The 9,216-nt window shown below is 36.4% G+C and overlaps 1 pseudogene; it reads right to left on the reverse strand.

Annotated features, from left to right (window-relative positions):
• Positions 1-1,997: 1,997 nt before the first annotated feature.
• LOC117908851 lies at positions 1,998-8,404 on the reverse strand (annotated as a pseudogene).
• Positions 8,405-9,216: the final 812 nt, after the last annotated feature.

Below are 9,216 nucleotides of genomic sequence, written 5' to 3' on the forward strand. Positions count from 1 at the left end.
TTTAGCCACTCATGCTCAAATTAATGTCATACATTGAATTAAACCGAATCATGAGAGATTTTATTGAAAACTAAATAATTATAAAAGTTGTATCCAAACTCAAAAGTTTCTCTTCTTCTCTACTCTCTTTGTTCCTAAAGAAATTTATGGTATTTATAAAAACCTAACGCTAAAAACATAAATAAAAGTGCTAAAATGTCCAAAGACATGTAAAAGAGCCAAATAGGGAAAGCCTTGAAGTGAAATTCTAGAAATTGTAGTTTGTAGAAAAAATTTCGATACCTCCATAGTGGTATCAAATTGCATTTCGATAAATGCCCAAACCTTATAGACCTTTGGCATGCTTCCAATGTGGTATTGGATTGATTACAACATGTATCATAATGTATCTTTTTGTATTGACACCTTATATCAAAATTGTATCTCAATGTATCTTTTCATATTGAAATGTTGCACTTTGTATCAAAATTGCATCTCCTTGTATCGAAATTCATTTTGATGAACCTTGAAATTTTTTACATCTTTGGAATGCTTTTCCAGGAAAATTTGGATGCCTCCACTATATTGAAATGTTTATCAAAATTCATCTTTCGTATCGAAATACATTTTGATAAACTCCTGAACTGAACTCACTAGATCTTTGGAAAGTTGAGGTTGGTGATTTTTTATGCCTTCTTATCGCATCAAAATCAATATCAAAATGCATTTCTTGTATTGAAATGGTGTTCTCACATCAAATTGTGTATCACATAGTATCAAAATGCATTCCAATAACACCCCAAACTTACTATGTTCCAATTGACTCTGCTATTTTGTATTGAAGTTGTTAGGACAATGAGTCTTTATCGTATGTTGACAATTTTGTCCCAATCTTTGAAGATCCAAGGTTATTGTTTGTCCAATTGAAAAGTCACATGTACGTCCAAAATGGTTTCACTTGTGGCAAGTTAGGTAAACAAAGGGAATAAAGCGGATCAGTATATTTTTTTAATGAATTAAAAAGGTTTGTTAAAGGCAAGTTATTATTATTAGTTTTTTTTTTTTTTTTTTTAATAAAGTAAGGTTAGATTGGAAGTTTTAAAATTGAGTTAAAATCTCTTAATTAATTTTTGACAACTTTGAAATGTTATTTTTATTAGAAATTTGATATTTTATTTTTTAAGGTAATTTTTTTTCGAAATTAATTTTTAGAAAGTTGATATTTTATTTTTAAGAAAATTATTTTCTTAATTAATTGTTAGAAAGTTGATATTCTTATTTTTTTTTTTTAAGAAAACTATTTTCTTAATTAATCATTAGAAAGTTGAGATTTAATTCCATTTCCAAGTCTCTAAGCTTTTACGCCTATATGTATAAACCTTTGCTTAACACATTTTGGGGTTGGACATTATTAAGAGAGATTTGACCTAACTTGCCCTTTCCATTTTCTCAAGAAAGTTTCAAAGATTGAATCTTGGATTGTTGGAAGACCTACATTCCTTCATCGAGGCTAAGGAGTATTCATTAAAGCAATTGGAGATTGCTGTGTCGTGTGGATCAAGTTGTAGCTATCGAAAAGTAAGTCTTCAAGGTAAAACAATGATAAATCTCTATAATTTGATCTCATATAATGGATTTAGATTAAGGGTTTTAAACCCCATGTTTTTTTTTATCTCCATAATAGTGTTGGGGTTTTTCACATAAAAATTCTTGTGTCCTATGCATGCATATTTACTTTCTTTTTTTTTTTTTTTCTAATATTTTGGATATTTTGTTAATCCCTACTATCTTATAGATTTAATTAAGTTAAAAACTCTACTCCCTACTTAAATTGAGTAATTAATTCTTAATCCTTATATTATAATTTTTAATTACACCCATTCATCCCTTTGATGTCACCTTATCGGACTACAATTTTTTAGAAGTGATTTTGAAATCAACTCTTATGCATCAAAATTCCACTTTTTCCTTGCATTCTTCACTAGATGTACATATTATTCCTCAATTTGAGGCTTTGCAAATATTTAAGTTACAAGATAATGATTTGCACTCAAAAGTTATTTAAAAGCCTATTTTTATATATGGAAAAACATCAGTTTTGAGTGCTAATCACCTACTGCATATGGGATTGTAACTACATTTTAGTTGTCGTCATTGTCAAGCAAGATTTTAAGTTGAAGTTTTTGACCGGTGCAACAGGCGTGCTTGCTGGTTCAGATATCACCCGCATTTTCAAGATTAGAATGTGACCTCACGGTGTACTCTGCTACAAGCTTTGCAAAAGATGACGACTTGTTCTCTAGCAATCTGGTGGGGGTATCGTATTCCTCAATAAGCCCTGCATTGACATTTCCAGGGAAATAAATCAAGAAGAATGCAGATGAAGTTAAGAGTGCCATTAGTTCATGTTGATAGTACTAACCATGATCCAGAAGTAGAACCTTGTCACTATCAAGAACAGAAGTAATTCGATGTGCAATGGTTATGACTGTGGAATCGACAAAGTGTTGTCTAAGGGTTTGCTGAATCAGATTATCCGTGGCTGTATCAACTGATGCAGTAGCTTCATCAAGCACTAAGACCTTGCTTTTCTTCAGTAGAACTCGGCCAAGACAAACCAGTTGCCTCTGACCCATGCTCCAATTCTCTCCATTCTCAATAACTGCCAAATGCATGCCAACATTAGGAGTCTTATATGAGGTTACTATTTAGATTTTATGTTAGCATGGCGGGAGAAATAACCTGCAGAATCTAGCTTTCTTTCTTTCTTCCTGACTTCATCTCCAAGCTGGCACTTATCCAGAGCCTGAACCAATAAGTTAGTTAACAACATTGCATTTCTACAGTAATAAGAAATGCAGCAAAGGAAACTATATTTCTACTGTATTAAGAAAACATAGTAGAGGAAAACTACATGTCTACCATACTTACGTAAATCAATAGAATAAACAAAACCTACCTCCCAAATCTGTTCATCTGAGTACTCTTCAAGTGGGTCAAGGTTGCTCCGTACAGTCCCTTCAAACATGGTTGGATCCTGAGGGATAATGCTTAGTCTAGACCGCAAATCATGTAGTCCAATAGAAGAGATGTTGGTACCATCTATCATAATCTGACCAGCGGCAGGTTCAACAATTCGAAAGAGGGTCTGTATGAGGGTTGATTTACCACTGCCAGTTCGCCCTACAATGCCAGTCTTCATTCCTCCCAGGAAAGTGCATGTGAGACCTCTCAATACAAGTGGCATGTGCGGGGCATAGCGGACCTACATCCACACTCACCGTCATCAAACATATGGAAATTCCTCTGACCAGAGGAAGCCATGAATAACCCTCTAGCATATATATAAATAGAAATTACCTGCAAATCCTGAATATCAACTTCTCCATGTGAAGGCCAAGAACATGCTAGCCTGTTTTCTTCTATGACAAGAGGAGGCTCGCTTGGAATGGAAGTGTATTGAAGTATTCTCTCAACTGATATAATTTTATTCTCCATATTGCAAAGATTCCACATTACCCAAGCTTGTATCATGTTCAAATTAAGTCCATATGTCACTGCTAGGCCCGCAATACCTTTAATGGAAGTGGAAAAGAGTGTTAGTAATTCTCCTATGCCATTTGCTATTGAGAGTGAAATGGATAATCAGTGAATATACCAGAGCAGAGATACTTACCAGGATCAATTACTCCCTCTGGAACAGAGATTAAGAAAACCAAAGAGAAGGCAAATGTAGCAGAAGATAGCATATCCAAGCGGAAGCACAGCCATTCCATTGCACCGGCAATGTTGAACTTGGGCCGTATATACCCATCTACCAATTTCATGTTTGTATCCCTGAATCTAGATTCTTGATCAAAGCTTCTGATAGTCATAGATCCTGCTATAGTTTCAGAAAAATGTTGAATTACTGGAGCTTTGCATACTCCGGCCAATCTTGACAGTTCTCGTGCTGAAGGTATGTAATATTGCTGCGTAATTATAATGTTGTAAGAACCTTTTGCTCATATATGATATAAATCTAAGCTTTAAGGGGTATTGAAAAAAAGGGAGAAAAATGGTTTTGGAAATGATAAAAAAATAGAAATACATTAGTTAAACATTGCATCTAAACAGCAAAACCTGCAGTCTATCTTGCAGCCAATTTCATTACTCTTATCTGAAAAGTGAATTGGCACTCAAAAACCACCATATCAACACTAAAGAAACTTTCATTCTGAGGCCATATTAATTGGCATGGCACATTCATATTTGCACCTCCTTAATATGCAATGCTTGTGACTGAGCCCCAGCTCAGCTGGATCAGAAAGGAACATGAACATGCCATGAATTGTAAGAGTTATCCTGAATTAGGATTCCATTTTAATGCAGTTGGTTTAAAACGAATCAAATTTCTCAGTAAGCAATGCACTACTCCAATTTTTTTTCTAAGCAACATTTTGGAGTAAAGCTTAGTTTATACCCAAAATGGTTTTGAGCCTACTGGCATTTTCATGGACATATGATTGATAATCTAATGTGGAAGAGTACATGGCATATGTAAGCAAAGAAAATAAATAATGTAATATGAGAAACATAAGGTGATCTCAACTACAGAGCATGAGATGTCATGTGACAAAGCCATGTGTTGGCATTAACTAACAAGAAGAGGTCCTAATAAGTTCACAATGGTTACCTGATACCAGATGCAGGTTGCAATCACAGGAATAAAGACAATGAAAACCTGCCATGCAACCTGTGACATAACTGCAATAATTCCCAGGAGCTGAATCAATTGGAAGGCAAATGCCCCAACTTGCATTGGCATGGTTGTATCGATCGTACTTTGGTCTGTAGAAGCCTGTAAAAAAGGGAAGGATCAATTAAGTGATATTCTAACACTAACTTTGGTAAATGGGGAAAAATGCAAGGCAGAAATAGATATATATTCATATTTTCACTTACTCTGTTTAGAATTCGCCCACTTGGGGTGGCATCAAAGAATGACATTGGGGCACGGAAGACGCACAAATGCATTTTATTGAAGAGTATAGTAGCTGTCTTGTAACCAGCTGTTACAAGAAGCATGGCTCTGGAAAGGACGCAAAAAGAACTTCCAACAGCCAAAGCTACATAAACAATTATGAGAGTAGAACCTCTAACTGCAGGTTTCACATCATCTGACACGGGACTTGCCCAAGCCATCCAATAATTGCTTCCAATCTGAAGCAGCTGAAAGAGAATCTGTGACAACAATATAAAGGGCACAAGAGCTCCTCCATATGCTGTCCTGATGTATTTCCAATAAACCCATAGCCCAACTTTACCTTTCTCTCTCTCCTCTTCTTGAACAAGCTGACCTTTTGGCCCATCTATCTCCTCTGCTTTACCATTTTGGCCACCTCTGTTTTCTTCTTTTTCAACTACTTCAAAAGTACCACCAATATTATCACTATCCTCATGGATACTTAATTTTTCTGAAAGTGACCCTGCCTCTACAGAATTGAGTGCTGACAAAGCTTTCTTATGTGCACCAACAAGTTCCATAAAATCAGTTCCAGAGTTGAGAATTTCATTGTACTTTCCTGCTTGTGTAACCCTTCCATCTTTCATGACCTGCAGGTATGCTACATTTCTTAAGTTTATCTAATGAAAACAAAGGCAAGGAAGAAAAAACATTGTAATCACTCACCAGTATGAGATCAGCTGCAGGTAAGAACTCTACTTGATGTGTAACATAAATCACTGTTTTCGAACCCAAGAGACCCAGCAAACATTCCTGTTATATGAAGATTACTTACAAATACAATCAATGAAAGATTTTTTTTTTTTTTCATTTATTATATATAATAAAAAGGAAAGGAAACAAAACAAAGGGCATAGCCAGGGTCCCTAATTACCTCAGCCAGACCAAGAACCAAATCTTATATAGCCCATAGCAGTGCATATTAAAACATACAAGGATAGCTCATTTTCTACTTAATGCAATGGCATTGTATAGATAATATGTTGTTTTACTTCATATATATATATATATATATATATATATAGATCAAACTCAGGCTTTTATAAGAGAAAAAAATTACCTTAAAGAGATGGGTTCCTGTATGAGCATCCACGGCACTGAAGGGATCATCAAACAGATAAATATCAGCATTTTGGTAGAGCGAACGTGCAATCTGTATTCTTTGCTTCTGGCCACCACTCATATTGATTCCCCGCTCACCTATTACTGTCTGATCACCAAATGAGAGAACCTCCAGGTCCTTCTTTAAGGAACATGCATCAAGGACCCTTTCATACCTTTCTCTGTCCATCTCCTTACCAAACAAGATGTTCTCTTCTATCTTGCCACTCTGTATCCAAGGAGACTGAGCAACATAGGCCTTTGTTCCACACAGCTTAAGGATACCAGATAGCTTAGGCACTTCTCCCAACATACAAGATAGTAAGCTTGACTTGCCTGAGCCTACAGTACCACAAACAGCAACCCTCATGCCACGGCACACCCGCAAATTAATATCCTTCAGTGTTGGATTAGGGGAAGATAAATCCCAAGAGAAATTCCCATCTACTATCTCAATTGCTGTATCAGAACTACCTTTTGGAAGCCTCTCGATAACATCACTCGGCAGGTCATCCAGACGAAGAAAGGATGCAATTCTGTCAAGGGAAACTTTAGTCTGAGCTATCATTGAGATTAGGTCAGGAAGACCGTAGATGGGTTCTTGAAGTATCCTGAATGTTGCAAGTGAAGATAAGATCTTCCCTGATTCAAGCGGGATCCCTAGAAGCATGCAAGTTCCAAAGGTGGCCACAGACACAAATGTTGGGGCTCCCCAGAAAACAAAAGTGGTCACGGCTGAAGTGTAAAGATATTTTTTCAACCACCCTGTCTCATTCTTCCGAAGGTCTTCAATTTTAGACAAAAACTTCATCTCCCATCCCTGAAGCTTGAGAATCCTCATGTTTCTTAAGATCTCGGATGTTGCCTTCATCCTTTTATCTTTTGATTCCATCAACTTGTCCTGAAACTTCTCTTGCCATTTCCCCAGTGGAACATTTGTCAACATAACAATTACAGTTGCAAAGAAAGCTGCAACTGAAGCAAGGCCCAGGTTTTTATACAAGATTAGCAAGGCTAAAGTAACTTGCACAATCACCATCCATGGATCATGCATAAACCAACTGAAATCCCCAATTCTCTCCGCATCAACAGACATAAAATTAATGATCTCCCCAGTAGAATGACCCTGCTTTGACTGGCAGGAAAGAGTCAAACCCTTGTTGTAGATCATTGTGATCAGTACTGCTCTGATCCTAATTCCAACCTGCTGCAATCTAAAGAACCAGTGCCTCACTGAAAGGCACTCAACAAGCTTCGCAACAAAAAAAGCCATAGCCAAAAGATAACCTTCATTTTTGAATTCCCTCCGCCCATTGAGATATTGAACGAAGGTATCAATAAGATAGGGCCCAACATAAGATGCTAATGTGTTTACAAGTACCAACAAAGCCGTCAATAGGATTTCTGCCCAGCATGCAAAGATCAATGCTTTCACCAGCTTAAGCGTGGTCACTCCACTACTTCCACCACTATCACACTGGAGCTTATTACTAAATGCTGGAAAGACCCCCACAACGCTGTTGCTGGTATCAAGCTGAGGAACATCCTCAAGGTCTAATGTTTTCTTGTTACCCTCAGCAATCAAGGGACCGATCCAAGAGAAAGTAAGAAGGCTAAAAAAGCCAGCTTTTGAAAAGGGGGTAACAGTTGCTTCCCCTTGGATTTATTAGACTCCACTCTACTTATACTGGTACTACCATTCAAAAGGGGTTCCCTAAGAATCGATTCCTCGCCTTGATTCTTTCCCAAAAACCCCGAATAGCACAAGAACAGACCAGTTATGACGTAGACAATATCGGGCACCAAATATTGAATTCGTAGGGACTGGTGTTTCTTGACAATATCTAGAACAAGGCAATAACATGAGATGGAGAAGTAAAATCCCCACCAAACTCTTAACAAAAATGGGAACTTTGGTTCAACAGAACCAATGAATTGAGTGTGCAAATATACACAAACTGCTCCCCAGGCAAGTGTTCTGAGCACTAAATCCAAAAGGGTCACCAGCCTTTCATCAGACCAGCCATTTCTATACCAATAAAAGTAGTTCAAAAAACACAACAACAAATTCAACAGCGACAGACCCTGACAGCAAGCAAACGTTTGCTTATAGTACAAAAACCTAGTCCTCTTACAATTTTCAGGAGCACCCCCCTTGATCCTCTTGCACACCCATGATACAAATAGGAGAAGCAACAAAACTAGATGCAATGAGGCAGAAAATGCACGTAAAAAGACGGGGTTTAGCAGAAAACCAGTACCTGGATACGTAACCATGGCTTCGAATCCCACCATTTTTTGAGAATCTTTGGCCTCTGCTAAAAGGGTATTTTGGAGGTGTGCTTATGAATGGAAAGGGATGATTTCTGGTGCTTTATATACGAAAAAAAAGACGGCATGTCCCCGTTTTAAGAGTGTATTCCACAAAGTAAGTCAGTCAAAGGCTATTTCCTTGGGCGCGGGATAACTTGGCAGCCAAGCTTCAGTTGACGGAGATAGTGCGGAAGCGTGGCAGGCACGAAGAGAGAGAACTTTAAGGAGATCGAGACAATTTTATTGTTTCTTTTTTTTTATTTATTGATTATCCTTTTAGTAGAATTTTTATTTCCAAAACCCAACCACATTTAGATTTCATTCTAACCTTATAAATATTTAGGATTTTTTTATTTATTTATAATCATGGATGTTCAGACCAATTTACGGCTATGAAGTTAACAATCTAGTAAATTTCCAGTGGCTCTGAGAGAACTCGAATTGGTGACGGGAAACAAACCTAAGATCGGAACAATTGAACTACTCCTCAAAGTTATAAATATTTGAGAAATTCTCTTTTACTATCTTATTTTTTATAATATTTCTTGGAGACAAATTTCAAACATAAAATAAATAAATAAAATTATTTAGCACTTTAATTTTAATTATCATTATTTATTTAAATTTAAATTCAATTATGAAATTTCTTTTCTTTTTAAGTAGAAAATGAATTGAATCCCCCTTTCATCATCACAATGACTATATTTATTAAAAGTCAAAATTATAGTAGGAGTCATAATTGGCAGTTCATCTTGTCACCTCGTGTTTTGCTTCTAAACTACTGGTAAAAAATTAACCTTAAAAATAGGCTACACAAA

The sequence above is a fragment of the Vitis riparia genome, chromosome 19, assembly GCF_004353265.1.
Source record: "Vitis riparia cultivar Riparia Gloire de Montpellier isolate 1030 chromosome 19, EGFV_Vit.rip_1.0, whole genome shotgun sequence".
NCBI lineage: Eukaryota > Viridiplantae > Streptophyta > Magnoliopsida > Vitales > Vitaceae > Vitis > Vitis riparia.